The sequence below is a fragment of the Lutra lutra genome, chromosome 2 (genome assembly GCF_902655055.1).
Source record: "Lutra lutra chromosome 2, mLutLut1.2, whole genome shotgun sequence".
In the NCBI taxonomy this organism is placed as follows: Eukaryota; Metazoa; Chordata; class Mammalia; order Carnivora; family Mustelidae; genus Lutra; species Lutra lutra.
The window spans coordinates 86,062,339-86,081,527 of record NC_062279.1 but is presented as its reverse complement, the minus strand read 5'-3'; the positions used below and the strand labels follow the sequence as shown (position 1 = coordinate 86,081,527).

The following is a 19,189-nucleotide window of genomic DNA, read 5'->3' as shown; positions in this document are numbered from 1 at the left end:
TATATTTATATCCTTTACCACATGGTCCCAAATGTTTTTGCTCATTTAGGTTCATAACAATTGCCAGGCTCAAATATTCTGCACTCATCCATTTTAACTGATAAGAATAATTATGTCTTAATTTATTTTGATTTGAGGATAGTGAGATAAAGGGAAAAAAGTGGCAGTTATTCTTTAACCTTAATAGAACCAAAAGGAAGCCACTGGGTCAGTTAAAGACTGATGAATTAGAACTGGAACCCTGGTGGTCCATTCAGTATTTTCTTCTGAAAAACACCATTTAATCTTAATCATTAATGAACATTTACATAATTAAAATAGAAAAAAATCTCAATAATTCCAGCAAACAGAGATAACATTATTAATATTTTAGGATATCCATACACACACACACACACACACTGGTTCTTGGTAGCTGCTTTGGGAATATTAATATATAGATACTGAGTACATGCAAATGAATAAGGAACTCAGCACCTCTGCCCTCTTTGCTGGTAACACCATTTCAGTCCAGAGGAAAACATGGATATGAGTCACCTTGTCCAACACAGCTTTCCCCACTTCAAAAGTATGAACTCTATCTACCAAGCTCGGAAACTCGATACCTTTTCTGGTAAAACTTGGCACTATGAAAGAGTAAAAATAAAGAGCAAATACAAAACAAAAAGGTAGGCAGAGGCTTAAGGGATACTTTTCTTCACCTAAAACTATCAATCAAGATGTTAAGCACTCATACCACATTTCTATCAAAATCATGTGAAACTTGGCACTTGTGAGCCCTGCTTGTCTGTCATATGCTCCTGCTCTGTGGCGGTCGTCAGCTTCATGGGAGTGACATCTGTACCTCCAGATGTTGATGTTTTGTCAGACCCTTCTCAGCCATTTTGATCAGGGTATATGTACACAAATTATATCATAATTCTTCTCACACTTCATATGTTACATCAAATAAGAAAAACCACCAAATTTACACTGAGCCTAGGAAATGTAACTTGAGATTTAACACACTATTCATAAGGATGTGCTATTATTCTTAATCCCTCAATTAATATGAGCTAGCACAACTGTACAGATTTATTACTGACCATATGCTCTTTAATTATCACCGCTTCCCAAACTTACCACTTCGTACATCTGCAGCACGTGCTGGCTGCTGTTCTTCTGTCCCTGCCTCAGCAGGATACAATAACCATTTTTCAGCTGGACACCTGATTAAGTGTCAACCCCAACAATGTCTCAGAAGAGTGATTAAAATGAAATAAAAGGAAAGAGAAACAAATAGTGTTTCAGGGAGAGTGTTGGGGATGGGGGAGATACACTCTCAATGATGTACCTCATATGTTCAAGTTCATTATTAACTGAAATGCGTCTTAATTGTACACTGTTAATGTTCAGCCTCCAAAATCTGGCTGTTGCCAATGGAATGAAGGAGGAGTCTTCTTTTCTTGAAGCAAATGGGAATGCAGAATGTGCAAACACTAACATTGTTCTCAGATCAAGATGTGTCTTGCTGATTTAAAATCTTTTGGACTGCACAATCAGGGGAAGCATAATTCATAGGGACTTGGGCTAATTTTTAAAAGATTTACACTCCAATTTTCAATGATGTTCTAGTTAATTAAGTATCTCTCTACATCACAAAGGAACAGTTCTTATAAACTGTTTTCCCCTTTTTTGAAGTTTAACATTCTTAAGATCACACATCCTTTTCCTCTAGTAGATGCAAGAGATATATGTATGGAGACAAGTGCTTCCTGAAGTACTCTAGGCTTGATTAAAAGATGGCAAGCTTTAGTAGAAAAAAAACTGGCTTATGAATCTGAAAGGCAGATGTTAGGAAATCACCTAAATTTTTTCATTTGTTATAAAGGGCTTGAACTAGATAATCCTCCAGGTTCCTTCCATCCCTAAGTTAACGACCCTAATTCATTAGTACTAAATTCAATTTACAGATTTACAGTCATTTGTGTTTTAGCCATACAGCATCCAAGGAGCTTGATGGATAGTTTTTAGTCCTGTTCTGATGGAAATTGAGGTCTCAAGAATCCATTCACTCACCAGATATCTTCCAATCACAACCAGTTTGAGAAGAGGTCTCTTGCTTTGGAATACTTCTTATTATTTCTCCAAAATCTCTTTTAAAAGCTTTCAAAAGTAACACCTGCAAATATCTATTTACAGAAATATATAGTCTCAAATAGTCAAGAAAACCTAGAAGATGAAGAACACCAAGCTGTATAACTTGCTCCCAGAGTGCACGACTTACTATTAAGCAAAAATAACTAAGACAGTGAGCTTTAAGCCCAAGAATAGATAAAGTAACCTAAGAGACAGGAGGGAGAGCCAAGAAAGACATCCACCTAGCTACAGTCACCTGATTTATAATAAAAATATCACTGTGATCCAGGGGGACAGGACAGTCTTTTCAATAAATGGGGGCCAAAAAAAAAATGAACATTGACTTCTGCCTTACACCATGAGCAAAAATTAATTTAATATGGAGCAAAAACCTACATGAAAGATATACAATAAATTTTCTGGAAGAAAACATAGGAGTACATTTTCAATCTTGAGATAGGTAAATATTTCTTAATTAAGTTGGAAAAGAGAATGAGTTAGCCATAAGAAAAAGATAAACAAATTGCTCTGTATGAAATTTAAAATTTCTATTCTCTGAATGACACTATTTAAAACATGAAAAGTTATGCTACAAACTGGAAAAAATAATCTCAATACATATATCCAACAAATGACTCATATTTAGAATAAAAAGAGCTACCAGTCAATTAGAAAACATAGACAACCTACATTTTTTTTAAAACGGGGAAAGACCTGATCAGGCACTTCATAAAAGTGAAGTGTATGACCAATAAACATAAAAAGAAGCTCAACTTGCTTAGCCAGCTGAATAAATGCAAATTAAAACCTGAATGAAATACAACTATACACTATCCAAAATGGTGAAAAGTGAAAAAACCTAGTCCTGTAATATCAAATGTTAGTGAAAATGTGGAATTCTCACATATTGTTGGTGGAAATATAAACTAGAGTTGTCCCTTTGGAAAATTTTTTTGCCCATCTACTAAATCTAAACATGTTTTTATCTCGTGACTCCTCAATCCCACTCCCAGTGCTATGTACTCCAAAAACACTCATAACAATTTTCATAGCAGCATTATTTATATTAGCTAAAACCTAGAAACACCCCAAATTTCTATCAACAATAAATTGTTACTATGTTATACAATGAAATAAGTCATAGCAGTGAAAAAGAACACTAAAGTTCCATATGCAACATGACTAAAATTTTTGTTGTTATTTTTAAGGTCAATTAGCCAACATATAGTACATCATTAGTTTCAGATGCAGTGTTCAATAATTTATCAGTTGCATATAACACCCAGTGCTTATCACATCGTGAGCCCTCCTTAATGCCCATCATCTAATTACCCCATCCTCCCTCCCAACTTCCCCCCAGCAACCCTTAGTTTGTTTCCTATAGTTAAGAGTCACATGTTCTCCCTCTCTGATGACTCCCCAGTTTTCCCTCCCTTCCCCTATGATCCTCAACACTGTTTCTTATATCCCACATATGACTGAAACCATATAATTGTCTTTCTCTGATTGACTTATTTTGCTCAGCATAATACTTCTAGTTCCAATCACATCAATGTAAATGGTAAGTATTCATCCTTTCTGATGGCTGAGTCCTATATATATAGGACTCAGCCATCAGAATATATATATATATATATATATATATATATATATAGCATTTTCTTTATCCATTCATCTGTTGAACATCTGGGGTCTTTCCAGTTTGGCTATTGTGGACATTGGTGCTATGAAAATTGGGGTGCCCCTTCAGATCACTACATTTGGATCTTTGGGGTAAATACCCAGTCGTGCAATTGCTGGGTCATAGGGTAGAACCTCTATACTGTTTTCCAATGTGGCTACACAGCTTGCATTCCCACCAACAGTGTAAAAGGGTTCTCCTTTCTCTGGATCTTCACCAACATTTGTTGTTTCCTATCTTGTTAATTTTAGCCATTCTGACTGGTGCGAGGTGGCATCTCAATGTGGTTTTGATTTGTATTTCCCTCGTGATGAGTGATGTTGAGCACTGTTTCATATGTCCATTGGCCATTTGTATATCTTCTTTGGAGAAATGTCTGTTCATGTCTTCTGCCCATTTCTGACTGGATTATTTGGTTTTTAGGTGTTGTGTTTGATAAGTTCTTTATAGATCATGGATACTAGCTCTTTATCTGATATGTCATTTGCAAATATCTTCTCCCATTCTGTGGTTGCCTTTTAATTTTGTTGACTAGAAGCTTTTTATCTTTATGAAGTCCTGATAGTTCATTTTTACTTTTGTTTCTCTTGCCTTTGGAGATATGTCTAGCAAGAATTTGCTTCAGCCAAGGTCAAAGAGGTTGCTGCCTCTGTTCTCTAGATTTTGATGAATTCTTGTTTCACATTTAGGTCTTTCATCCATTTTGAGTTTATCTTAGTATATGGTGTAAGGAAATGGTCCAATTTCATTCTTCTACATGTGGCTGTACAATTTTCCCAACACTGTTTATTGAAGAGACTGTCCTTTTTCTATTGGATATTTTTTCCTGCTTCAACATGACTAAGATTCTCACTGAAATAATGTTGAGCAGAAAAAAAGCCTCACACAAGAGTATGTATTGTGTGATTACACTTATATGAAGCTCAAAAACAAACAAAATTAATATATGGTGATAAAGGACAAAATACTGGTAACCTTTGGGATGGGAGTGGCAGTAGGGGCTGTGAGGGGCTGGAAATCTTCTGGAAATTTGGTGATAGTTACACACAGATATAGACGCAAAACTGTCCTCTTGTGGTTTGTGTACTTTATTATTTGTAAATTATATCTCAATAGAAAAAAATATCTACGTGTATATATGTGTATTCATCTTCCAAAAAACAGAAATGACATTATATTCTATTGATGTCATAATTTTTATTCTTTGTTTTTAGTGAATCAAGACCTTTTTCTGAATGTAAATTAGAAACCTTCAATTTGATTGAAGAAGACACAAAAAGATGGAAAAGCATTCCATGCTCATGGATCAGAAGAATAAACATTGCTAAAATGTCTATACCGCCTAGAGCAATCTATACTTTCAATGCCATCCCAATCAAAATTCCACCAACATTTTTCAAAGAGCTGGAACAAACAATCTTAAAACTTGTGTGGAACCAGAAGAGACCCTGAATTTCTAAGGAAATGTTGAAAAAGAAAAACAGAGCTGGGAGAATCACATTGCCTGATTTCAAGCTTTACTATAAAGCTGTGATCACCAAGACAGCAAAAACAACATATAGATCAGTGGAACAGAGTAGAGAGCCCAGATATGGACCTGCAAGTCTATGGCCAAATAATCTTCGACAAAGCAGGAAAAAATATACAGTGGAAAAAAGACAGTCTCTTCAATAAATGGTGCTGGGAAAATTGGACAGCTATGTGTAGAAGAATGAAACTCGACCATTCTCTTAGACCATAAACAAAGATAAACTTGAAATGGATAAAAGACCTCAACGTGAGGCAGGAATCTATCAAAATCCTCGAGGAGAATGAAAATAGTCAATAACCTCTTCAACATCAGCCACAGCAACTTCTTTCAAGACATGTCTTCAAAGGCAAAGGAAACAAAAGCAAAAATGAACTTTTGGGACTTCATCAAGGTCAAAAGCTTCTGCATAGCAAAAGAAACCATCAACAAAACAAAGAGGCAACCCACGGAATGGGAGAATATATTAAAAAATGACACTACAGAGAAAGGGCTAACAGCCAAGGTCTATAAAGAACTCCTCAAACTCAACACCCACAAAACAGATAAACATGTCAAAAAATGGGCAGAAGACATGAATAGACACTTCTCCAAAGAAGACATACAAATGGCTAACAGACACATGAAAAAATGTTTATCATCATTGGCTATCAGGGAGATTCAAATCAAAACCACATTGAGATGCCACCTTACAGCAGTTAGAATGGCCAAAATTAACAAGACAGTAAACAACAAGTATTGGAGAAGATGTGGAGAAAGGGGAACCCTCTTACACTGTTGGTGGGAATGCAAGTTGGTGCAGCCACTTTGGAAAACAGTGTGGAGATTCCTTAAGAAATTAAAAATAGAGATACCCTATGACCCTGCAATTGCACTACTGGGTATTTACCCCAAAGACACAGATGTAGTGAAAAGAAGGGTCATCTGTACCCCAATGTTCTTAGCAGCAATGGCCACAGTCGCCAAACTAAAGATGCCCTTCAATGGATGAATGGATAAAGATGTGGTCCATATACACTATGGAGTATTATGCCTCCATCAGAAAGGATGAATACCCAACTTTTGTATCAACATGGATGGGACTGGAGGAGATTATGCTGAGTGAAATAAGTCAAGCAGAGACATTCAATTATCATACGGTTTCACTTACTTGTGGAGCATAAGGAATAACGTGGAGGACACTGGGAGCTGGAGAGGAGAAGTGAGTTGGGGGAAATTGGAGGGGGAGACTGTGGACTCTGAGAAACAAACTGAGGGTTTTGGAGCGGGGGGAGTAGGGAGTTTGGTGAGTTTGGTGGTGAGTATTAAGGAGGGCACATATTGCATGGTGTGGTGCATAAACAATGAATCTTCAAACACTGAAAAAAATTAAATAAAATTACAAAAAAAAGAAACCTTTGATTTGTTAAAAAAAAAAAAGGAAAAGAAAAGAAAAAAGGATAATACATTGAGTTTCCTCCATAGATAGACAAACTCTTCCTTGGACAGATTTACCTTCTTTTTTTTTTTTTTTTTTAATTTTTTAAATTTATTTTCAGCATAACAGTATTCATTGTTTTTGCACCACACCCAGTGCTCCATGCAATTATAAAGGACCTAGACCTAAAGATCTCCCCTCCTGCTCTACAAAACAGAAGTGAGGTCCACCAAACACCAGAAGGTGTAGTAAACTCCACTGTCCTAAGGCTTTACATTTAGAAGAAATGGATACTGACCATTTACTACTGTTTAAAAAAAAAAGGAGCCTTAAAAAATTTACACTTTGCTACTTCAATTTTCTATTCTGAATAACTGGAATACACCCAAAATGGTAAGAAAATATTTACTTTTTGGAACTTAGACATTTCCTCTTTAGAAACTTACTTTATGTCACAGCCAGCAGATGGGAAATAATAAACAAGTGTTTAAATATGACAATTAACTTCTGACTAAACAAAATGACACCTATTTCTAAAGAGAAACAACTATTTTAAATTGGTAAGAAATATCATGTAGTATATTTATATATACAATGCAAGCTAGTTGACTTAGCCAGAGATAGGTGTTATTGGAACAAAGGTAATTGCTTATACAAAGCTGGGAAGAGGGAATTTTGCAATTTCCCTCAATAACATCTATTTTTCTTAAAGATTTAATTTATTTGAGAGAGAAAGAGAGATCTGGGAGAAGGGAATAGGGAGAGAATCTCAAATAGATTCCCTGCTGACTGGGGAGCCTGACCTAGGGCTTGATCGCACTACCCATGCAATCATGACCTGAGCTGAAATTAAGAGGCAGATCCTTAACTGACTGAGCCACCCAGGCACCCCACAAAATCTTTTTTTTTTTTAATTAAATCCAGACCTTCGTGAGCCTAATTGGTCCAGAGAGATATAAACCCCCAGAGCACAAGATTTAAAATAGACCCAGGAGATGACCTGATCCAGTTCCCTCATTTTGTACAGGGAAAACATGAGGTCCAGAAAAGTGATATGGCCAGGCTCACAGAACCCGCATCCAAAGTCTTCTATTATGAATATAATCTAACCAATCCAGAAACCATCTCTGTTGATTTATAGCTCTCTAGACTGACCTTGATAAACATTAGTTTTAGAAAATAACAGTTCTTTGTAAAGGTCAATGTTCACATGTAAACAAAAGTAATCCTGTCATACTCATATTGTTTTCCTTTTTATTACCAAGATCTGAGCTCTTTGACTTGCTGCTAACTATGTGGATATTGCTACTGACAACTTTGAAAAAAACTGGGAAAGCAAATTGAAAACATCCTCACAATTCTAACATCCACTAGATGTTATCAGGGAATCAGGCCAACTTGATTCCAATGAATAGCAATGCCTGCATTTATGTCATTTCTAATAGCAAAAAGCTTGGGTTCTGGGGGTAAGTCTGACTGTCTTTACTACCTGTGTGAGTCTAGGCTGGTTACATAATTGTTCCTCAGTTTCTTTATCTGTTAAATGGATATAATAATAGCACTTACTCCATAGATTATTATGTACATGTAAATACACATAAAACACATAGAATAGTGCCTAGGGATACACATTTTGGCTATTATTATTATGTTGGTAACAAGGTGATGATAATGATGATGATGACAATGCATTGTCATACATGTAAAAAAGAGATAATGAATAAGATTTATTTATCCATCCTTAGTCATTAATAAATTTCATTTTATTATTTTTTAAAAAATTATTTTTAAAATTAATCATTTCTTAAGTTCACCTAGGTATGTCCTCATCATTTGTAAATCCTAAACTCCATGGCTTAGATATCTTTGTATATATATTATAGTGCCTGGCAGCTTGCCTTATACATATCAGCTGCTCAATAGGCATTTGTTGAATTAATGAATGAAGGTTTAAATAAACCAAGCTCAAAGGAAAAAGAGATTGCTGCCCACCCCCTTCCCCCAGCACACATCAACCCTGCCCAATTTATTGGAAGGCACCCAAATCACTGATGAAACATTTGGCTCAAGTCTTCAAAATAGTACACAAATAGATAAATGGTCTTTTTTTTTTCTTATAGCTTTTAATATCCTGTTCTTTATAAATGACTTTCAGACTCATTTTATATTACGGTTATCTTTTGAAAATGTATTATATCCTAATAGCCAGGCTTCTTTCCCTACCTCCAACCCTAGCTTTTTGGTTTGGTGCTGATTTTTTACTTTGAGACATTAATTTAAGTATTCTGCTTGTCAGTGGATGAGTGAATGAATTATTCATTTTATTATGAAACATAAATTTTAAAGAACAGCATTATAACTTATTTTTATATGCCAAAAATAATAGATCATTCCAGAAGCCATTATGGCACCCTTTATCTAACAGAGGGTACACTTTTGAAAGCTCTGCCAGACTAATATGTTTTAGTATAACTACAACTATGAAACCTTAAAAGAAGCCAGCTCAACTTAGCATCTAAATAAAAATATGTTATAGCTAAAATCATAAACTAGTTAATATTGGAATTTCCTAATTACTATTACCATTAACCAGAACAAGTGATTAAGGCAAGACCAGTATGGCAATCACTGCCTCCTATCTATATGGAAAAACCTCGCTTCCCTTATCAAGATATTATCCTCATACGTATGTGATAGATACAAACTAACAAACAGGGTTGACATAAAGAAAACTTAATTGCAACATTAATTGTGATTTATTTTAACTAAAGACCCTACCATACTCTGTAAGTATGTATAAGCATTCATAACTAAATTGAATTACACCAAATATCTATTATATAAAGCATTCCATCCAACGTTTCTGATTTTTAGGATCACTGTTAGGCATTGATATTTCAAAGGTGTGTCTGCACAGCCAAACATTTATAACACCTTATAGTTATTATTGCTTATTCCTATATGCTATAGCCTCTGCTCAATATAATGACAAAAATGAATTTTTATAAGTTCTATATCCTACCTTTCCCAAACTCATCTCATTGGTTGTAAGAGCAATGACGCTTAGCTGATTGGCACCCTGTTAGACTCAACAGATAATACACATACTACTTTCTGGCCCATCTTTACTTTTAAATATTAATAAAAAGGAACACGAAAGATAATCATTACAGACTAAGAAAGTCATTACAATGGAAGAGATAGATTTACTCAATGACAGAGAAGTGAATGAATGAGGCAGTTAAGACTACTCAGGAGCATGAAAACCCATACTGATTATTTTAATTTCCTAAACTCTTTAGTGTTCTGAAAGGCTCTTTAAAGCTTCATATTCTTTCACATTTGTCTGTCGCTATTATCTTGTCCAAGCTCTCACTCACCTTCACGCTACCCAGAAAGACCGCTAGCATCAAACTGGCAAGATTTAATCAGAGTTTATTGCTTCAGATAAAAACACTGCCACATTTTTTTATCTTTTTATTAAATTTACAAACTTGGGGACCCACATTAGGGATCAAAAGGTGATTGCCCGTTTCCTCTACTGGAATGCAATGCTATTCTTCTCATATAATAAAAAGCCCTTTCCTTGGATTTGGCAAAGAGAAACCAGAGCTTTTCTTATTAAAACGGGGCCCAAGAACTTTCTTGAGATTCTATTTAGGGATGATAATCTCTTTAGCACCACCAACAAAAAAGGTGAATTTAAACATCGAGCTCTCACACATGGATTTATTACAAAAGCAAAGTAATCACACTATGGTCCTGGTGCCCAGCATTAGTGCTGCTGATTCAGAAGTCAAACATTAGGAAAATCTTAAAGTGCCCACATATACACAGACATATAACAAAAATTAGAACTTTCCCTACCAAGCTCTAGTTCTAGCCCCATCTTAGCTCAAAGGAAAGTGCTAGATGTACCTTATCCAAGAAAACTAATTTTTTTTCTTTCTAGTGACTAGCAACTGCCACTTGGGAGATCAGACAGTCTCATATGCTATGATTTGGAAACCTATGGATTCCAAAACTACTGGGAGTATCCTTTGTGCACCAGCACCTCTGTCAGCATTGGTGAAAAGAAAGCAAGTTATGGTTGTCTTTAAAATTTCATTTAGTAAGTCTTAACAAATGTTTTCTTAATTATAAGGAAATTACGAGTATGTAAAATGTAACTGCTGTTTTTCCATATCATCTCTTAATAATAACCACCATTTGTTGAGCCCATTAGATGCCAGGCACATTACACACATTAGCCAAATAAGATGGACATTATTATTTTTATTTGTTTGTTTGTTTAGGGAGAGAGTGAGCATGAACAGGGATGGGAAGTTACAGTGGGAAGGATCAGAGGGAGAGGAAGAGAGGAAGAGAGAGCATCTTTTTTTTTTTAATATTTTTTTTAATTTTTTTTTTCAGCATAACAGTATTCATTATTTTTGCACCACACCCAGTGCTCCATGCAATCTGTGCCCTCTACAATACCCACCACCTGGTGCCCCCAACCTCCCACCCCCCACCCCTTCAAAATTCTCAGATCGTTTTTCAGAGTCCATAGTCTCTCATGGTTCACCTCCCCTTCCAATTTCCCTCAACTCCCTTCTCCTCTCCATCTCCCCTTGTCCTCCATGCTATTTGTTATGCTCCACAAATAAGTGAAACCATATGATAATTGACTCTCTCTGCTTGACTTATTTCACTCAGCATAATCGAAGAGAGAGCATCTTAAGCGGTCTCTGTGCCCAGCACAGAGCTCAATGCACAATTCAATCTCATGACCCTGAGATCATCACCTGAGTCGAAATTGAGTCCAATGTTCAACCAGCTGAGCCACCCAGGAGTCCTAAGATGGGCATTATATATTAAAAAACAAAAACAAAAAATTGCTTGAGGCCATGGAGAGTTAGCTTTTGGTAAAGTAGGATTCAGACTTATATTTCTCTAGCTCCAAGGCCAATGCCATTTTGTTTTATCATAATGAATCAAATATTAATTCAGCCTGAGATAACTATTTAAGATTAGTTGAGTGCTCATGTATAATTCACCAGTGCACTGTCTGACTTCCAAAATTTTGCATGTAACTGACATTTTTTAATAAAAATGTATTTTATATATAAAATTTCAGAACTGCTAGCCATAAGTGCCTTAAGAAAATAATATATATTTTAGAATTAAATCAAAGCACATTCTCAATCTGAAAGCAACATGTCTAGATAAGCTATTTTAACACCAGAAATACAAAAATCTACGAAGAAATACAGTTCATTTATTTTATAAGCTGCTGCATATGCATAATAAGCATTGTGCTACCAAATAAACTATTAGACAATGCATATTTTTTGGAACTTTATTTTTGTTGCCTTCTTATAATTCCCTCTAGTAAGGCATATATTTTTGTAAATATATAAAAAACTTATATTCAAGTGATTGTTTACTTCAACAAACTTAGAGAATGATTCATGAATAATCTTGCATACCAAATGATTTTTGGAGCTACTCTTTAAAACTTATCTCCAGAGGTGGTTGACCACAGACACACCCTCCTGACTATAATTATAACTGCTTTGGAAAAACAACAAATACATCCCCCAAACAGTAGTACCCTGTCTTATTCAACTGATCAGGATTTTAAATGTTTGGCCTATTTCAAGAAGTGAATCTTTCCTGCACAAGGAAAGATGTTCCACCACTAAGAATATCCAAAAGAATGTGTGATAGATTTGGAAAGGAAATCCAAAGCTATATTCTTTGGAAAGAGCAAGAAAAAAAATAATTTCAAAGCCTTTCCAATTAGATATGAAATAAATTATCATTAATTTCTAGATGTTCTCCCATCATACCTATAACTTTTAATAAACAAAAGTCAAGTGTCTGTAGACTTTGTGAATCCTGGACCTGGTTGTAGGAGGGCTGACCTAATGGATAACTTGCCTAGGAAACAGCAGCCTCTGATTAGAAATTGTGGATAATCTAGAGTTACCTGAGGTTGAGAACACAACCTTGACCTCTAGCTTGTTCTGCTCTAATGGATTTCACTGACCCTTAGCATATGGCTTTGATAAATCTAAAGGCCTAGGAAGTCTAAACCTCCATGATTATTCATGATTTCTCTGGCTTTAAACCCTAATGATCAGACTAATCCTCTGTACATATTTCCCAGTTTTACACTTAGGATACTATTTTCTAGGGCAGTAATGGTGAGACCCATGTAATATGCTTGCACAGTCCACTATACATTATAGGACCTCACACAATTTGGGTAATTACTTATTTAGCATCCCCAACTCCCATGAGTGTAAAAACCAGGTCTGTCTGGCTTTGAATTGCATCCTCAGTGCCTTTGCTAGGTTCCTGGCAAGTAGCAGATGACTATCAGAAGAAATAAAGGAATGAAGGAAAATGCAAGGAGTTTGTGATTTTGTTTCTTTGTAGAGTAGACCTTGACACATAGCACAAGTGAATGTCTTTAAACAGTACAATTTCTTTATCAATGAGTATAGTGATTAAGTTTTGAGTATTTTGCTGATAATTTATTAAATATATATTTCACTAATTTTCTTTTTTGTACTCTTATTCCATCTCCTACAAATGATGAAAACAAAGTCTCAGTCACAGTCCATTTTATTGATAAGAAACTCACACACTTATACACACACACATTTAAACAAAAGTAAGAAAGAAAAATCTGTCAGAAAATCTCATATGCTCTGGGGAAACAACACATTTCAACAAATCTTTTCACTCAATGAAGGATAATTACTTTGAAAGGGACAGTCTGCCTCCGTAAATAGATCTTAACACTAATGAACCCACAGAAGGAGTGAGGAATTCATTGTACTTGAAAAAGATCAAGAGAAATATTGTCATTGAGAAACCACACTAAGAGCTCGTTAAATGGCCTGACTTAAAATGCTACATGAACCCAAACAAAGGAGTATTTCTATTACTGTGTATCTTCCTGCTTCTTGACCTGCCTCTGTATAATATGATGAAGTATCCTCCTATAAAGGAACAGATAAATGCCATATCTCCTTCATATAAATGGAGCAGCTATAACTCATCTCCAGCTATAGTACTAGAAAATTTAGGCTTTCTCTTTCTTGCGAGAGCTTCTCTTATCAAGAGAAACCAGAAATAAGATTGTTATGGAAGTCTCTCAAAATTTTAGTGTTGGTAAGTAGCTAACCTTAATTTTTTGAACACTGGAGAAGACTTTTGCTTCTGGTTAGGACATTAGAAATTCACAAGACACCTTTATCCCTACCCTTAATAATTAGAAAAAGATGGCTAAGCTACAAAATCGTAGTTTTGTTGTTGTTGCTGTTATTGCTGTTTTAACTCTTGAAGAGTTGAGAACACTAAGAGACCTAAATAAGATAGTGTGCCCTTCCTAGGATAAAGGAGATGATGCACAGCTATTTTCATCCCTAATAGTATCAGGAAAAGGAACTATCTGCCATAGACAACAGTAAAGAAAAATAAGTTAAACTTTTCACCAACTCTTAATAGTTGTATGCATTTAAAGATTATGGATTAGATTTCCAAGGACCTCCAGCCACAGAACAAATCTGCACTCATCCCATCAGCTGTGTTTTCAGCAAGGGCATTCAAGTAGTACAATGAAGGCTGGGGTAGAATAAGAGAAGTAAGGGAGGTTGCTGGAGACATTGAGGTCTTTACTAAGTGCAAAGGGCCAAACCGCTGAGACTAGAGACAAGATAGGAATGCCAAGAAAAGTCCTTTTGAGGCCTTCATCCTTCACTGGTGCTTGGAAGAAGAACTCCAAAAGTGGGATCAGATCAGTAATGGGTTGAGAGATTTCCCAAAGATGCAGAAACTGAGCTTGGGACCAGTGGAAAAAGGCACAAGGTTTAGCACAGATATGTATGGGCTGGGGTCCCAAAAGAAGGGAGTGAGAAAAAAATGTTCTCAAACTTCCCAAATTTGATTAAAAAAAGGTGAAGGCAATAAAGTTATTTTCAGGAAAACAAATAAACAAACCAAAATACCCACTGTGAATGCTAAATAAAATATCTATAGGCCAATAATAACAATCAGTTTGCAGAACTTTTCTCTAAACCAAATATTGTCTATAATTCTCAAAGTAGCTTAGTACCAATCCTATCACTAATCAGCAGGCAGCCAATAAACCATTTAGCTCAAATTTACTAGTCTCATCTTCAAATAAGATTATCTGGAGACAAGATAACCTTAGTGTCTGGAGATGAGAAGCAGTCACAGAGCATGATCAGACTGACAATTCTTTGATGGGAGGGTCCCTGTTTCTTTGATCTTTAAAACCCCATCCTTGGTGCCAGAAGTTTCAAATAAATATTTACTGATCAGAAGAAAATAATATGTTTTTTATGAGCATCATAGAGTCAACAAATTAACAAAATGCTGTTTTTATTAACTAAGCTATACTGCACCATTTATATTTTTTATAATCTCTATCATTCATAGAGAAAATCATATACCAAGACACAATTACATTGGTTACAATGTAAATGGAACATGGTGTCATTTCTTATCAATTTAATGTCATCATGTAGACTTATGGTAGGCACACACTGCTGATGCCTCATTGCTTTAGGGAGTTTAGGCAAAACTTTCCTACAATCAGTCTCTAAACAAAGTTTACAAGGATGATGTCTACTTGTAAAACTAGAGACAGAAAAGTTGAAAGTGAGTTGAAAATATTACCCATTTTTAGCTAGAAAGAATCCAGAGTATCCAACAACCAGAAAACCAAACTCCTAAAGACAGGACACAGACAGGTGAGAAGACATCACTGAAGACCACTTTAAAGCATCTGCCACCTCATGGTTTATTTCTGCCAAGTGGAGGACAGCCCAGATGCATTGTGGGTTGGTAGAACTTCACTGGACAAGCATAGTGGTTAACTGGCAGCACAAATAAAGCTGTAAATGCATAAATGAGATAAAATCTCAGTATTTCCTATTAGAACCCACATGTCAGAGTGAGGTTTAATTAATAGAATGCTATCAAGGTTTCTCAGAAACAACTATAAAATATAAATAAATTGTGAAACTTTGGCTGGTGAAGATAATTTTTTGCTAATGCTGTTGAAAATCTAGCTTAATCTTTATAGTATTGATGGCAATTATATCTGCTCTATTTTATTTAATAAGAAATAGAGTAAAAGCTCTAAGAACACTGTGTTGCAAAGATGTTGTTGTAAATGAGTCAAGCCTCAAACATTTTTATACTCTTTTTAAAAAAAAAACAGGGAATTAAATGAAGCAAAGAAAAATCAACCTTCTAGATCACTGTGAATGCAGTGTTTGTTAATCCTCCTATAAAATGAATCTTTCGTAATCCTCAGGGAATATACTATGATAAAAATCAATGTCAAAACTTGTCATACAGAATTTCTAAGATTCTAAAAGTCCTTCTAAGAGGAAAAAAAATAGGCTTACATCTCTACTACATAGAGTATTTACTAGAAAACATCAAAATAAATACAGCTGAGCACTGTTGACAAGGATGGAGGAGGAAGACAGCATCACTATAAAGTAAAAGTCAGAACTACAGAAAAGATCACAGAGTTATATGTCTTGGAATTACTCTAATCTCTAAAATGTGAGCTCCACTGATTGTGTGAATAAGGCTGCAGAGGGAAAGCTATGTCTGGCAGATAAGGTGGCATTGAAAAATTACAAATTAGCATATTTCTCTCAGAACTGGCTTTACTGAGAACAGGTTCCCTGAGCATAAGCATTCTGGGGGGTTGCTCCAGATGCTATTCTAGGGTGGCGGGGCTATACTTTGGAGGTTTTGTGCTTCCATTTGGAGGGTAATTACGGGAAGCATTCAAGTAGGCTGTCCTGAGTCCTATTCCCTAGAGAGGAATCTGGAGAATAAACTGATGCCCCTTTTAGTCCTCAAGACAGCTCAGTGGTTGGGCTAGGACTTCCGTCAAATATTACCCTAAAGTTATTTTAAAATACAACAATCCTAGGATTTTTGCTTTCCATTTATGTTTTTATTTATATTTGTATTTAATTGAAAATAGGGCCAAATGACATTTACTTGTTGTGATTTTAGACAAGTGTATTAACTTCTCTGTGCCTTGGTTTCTCCAGCTATAAGGTGATTATAATAGTACTCATCGGTTTCTTGTGAGAATTAGCAGTGTCCGGCACATAATACTCATGATACAGCATTTGCTATTTGTTGGAAATTTCCAAACCAAGTCTTCTTATTACTTCAACCAATTCTGAGCCAGATGACAGAAAAAGAAGCAGATACTAGAGGTTTTTATCCAATGAGGTATATAAGAAATTTATGTAAGGAAATTGTTTAGAAGGCAAATGATAATTGATAGGTGAATCCACTTGAATAAAACTATCTTTAAAGTTCAATAAGTATAAATGAATACCTGCATAGAGTGATTTCTAAAGACATTAAGGTTTCCTTCTCCCTATTTTTTCTCCCCCTCCAATTTCAAAACTTACCTCTTCCCCAAGTTCATTTATACTCTAAATGCCAATGTTTAGTGAATTAATATTTTTATTTAAAAATGCACATATTCCTAAGAATGTTGGAGGGTAGTATAGTGATGGTCACACATCAAGCATTATTAGTACTTTATTCCTGAGAGTAAATGAATGTTGGTTATTTCCTGAGAACCAATGTTGGTAAAGCATGCAGAGAGTACTTCTGAGAAAGATAAAGAATGGAAAGAGTGGATTAAAACTTCATCTTTTTCACACTGTTGCCCTAAGGTAGCTAAGGCATCTTAAAAATTCTAATGAATTAGAGAACAACATTCTGTAGAAGGCTTCTTACCTGAGCTCCACTTAGCAACATCATCAGATTCACCAATACCTATCCCACCCCAGTGTAAAACAGATTTCCCATGCAAAAAGTAGGGCATGCCGACTGCTGGAGACTGGTAGGCTCCTCTCTGTACCTCCCAGTAATTACAGTGGATATTTACCAAGGGCAATTGAATTTGTTCCCAAACCTGTTTATGCCAGTTGCACTTGTTATAAATACTTAATAAAATTAAATATTTAGTAAAATAATGTTTTAAGAACAGAGGTGTTGCTTCCATATGTCTTAGTTTGACTCCCATCCTGGAAAGTCAAATATCAGATAAGGATTTTCATGCAGACAGTTAATGTGACCCCAAGAACAAAGAAACGGAAAGAACAGAAAACCAATATAAGGGTGTGTTATTGAGTAGGTTATTGTTGTTAGCACCCAGGGCAGAATTCACCTGGAACTCCCTGAGAAGCCATGTAAAACGAATCTATACGGTCCCATCTGCCCCTATGAAAGGTCTCCCATAGGGCACAACTCCTTTGCACATGTATGAGGCTGCCACACGTGTGTGTTCAGAGAGTTTCCCTAAGGCATAACAAAGGCATCTCATGTGCCATTAGAAAGCTCTGGAAAACAGTATAGCTGAGACTAATATTGGAAGTTTACGTCTGCAAAATGCCTGTGGCTGCAACCAGACCTGAAAAAAAGGTGTAGCAAGATGATATAAGGTGTCCATACACCATTAGAAAATAATAAGGTGACTGCCTTAGAAAACCATCAAGGCAAGTAGCTAATAAAATATCACTATCAAATTTAATGTGGGCAAAGAAAAGTTTGGAAACACAATTGTAAAAAATTTCAAATTGCTTCAGTATAGCTTATAATTTCTCACTCTATGTGAATGAAAATGAATTTGGATATAGTAGCAATGCATTGTTTGTCATGTGTGCAAAAGACTATAAATAACTCTAATGAAAAGATCTATGCTCAGAAAAAAAAGACTTCTGGTTCTAGATTGAAAGATTGGTAAATGAATATGTACTTAGGGTTTGCAGTTAGGTAAAATATTTAAGTTATGCCCCACAGTATCCAACTTTTCATAATGGTTCTAATTACATTAGATAACTTAGCTCTTACTGTACTTTCTTGAAAACCCTAATGTCACAATATTGCCAGGTAGCATGGTAAAAGCACTCCTGGGATTATCTGATACACATAGCACTAATTACTGCCATGTAGTTGCATGAACTACTTTAGTTCATATAAAATGCTTAAAACCCCAAATTCCAAGATTGAGTAGCTACTATCTTTACTTGGGACACCAGCAGAAGTTTCCTAAGTAGCCTCCTGATCTGCAGCTTAAATCCATTCACCACAGTGCGAATCTTTCTGAAGTGCAGATTTGATCTTATCATCCTTTTTTGGGTATCCATTGGCCTGGGATAATATTCAGACTCCTTCATTCTGGCTCATAGGCCATTCATTCATTCATTGTTAATTGAGCACCTACTATATACCAGACCTTGTTTAATTCTCTATCCTATTCACCTGCCACTACTTCTTCACAATCCATACTCCAGCCATGTACACATTTATTTTTTCCCTGGGGTTTGGCTAGAAGATGGGATAGCCCTCCAACTCTGTTAAGGCTCTGCTGAGC

General features: G+C 35.6%; 1 long non-coding RNA gene across 1 annotated transcript in view; it reads left to right on the top strand.

Annotated features, from left to right (window-relative positions):
- LOC125094250 (uncharacterized) overlaps positions 1 to 5,178 on the top strand; it is a 36,155-nt gene extending 30,977 nt beyond the window's left edge. The window contains exon 3 of the long non-coding RNA XR_007125429.1: positions 5,014 to 5,178. This is a non-coding gene — a long non-coding RNA (uncharacterized LOC125094250). The remainder of the gene's footprint in view (positions 1 to 5,013) is intronic.
- Positions 5,179 to 19,189: the final 14,011 nt, after the last annotated feature.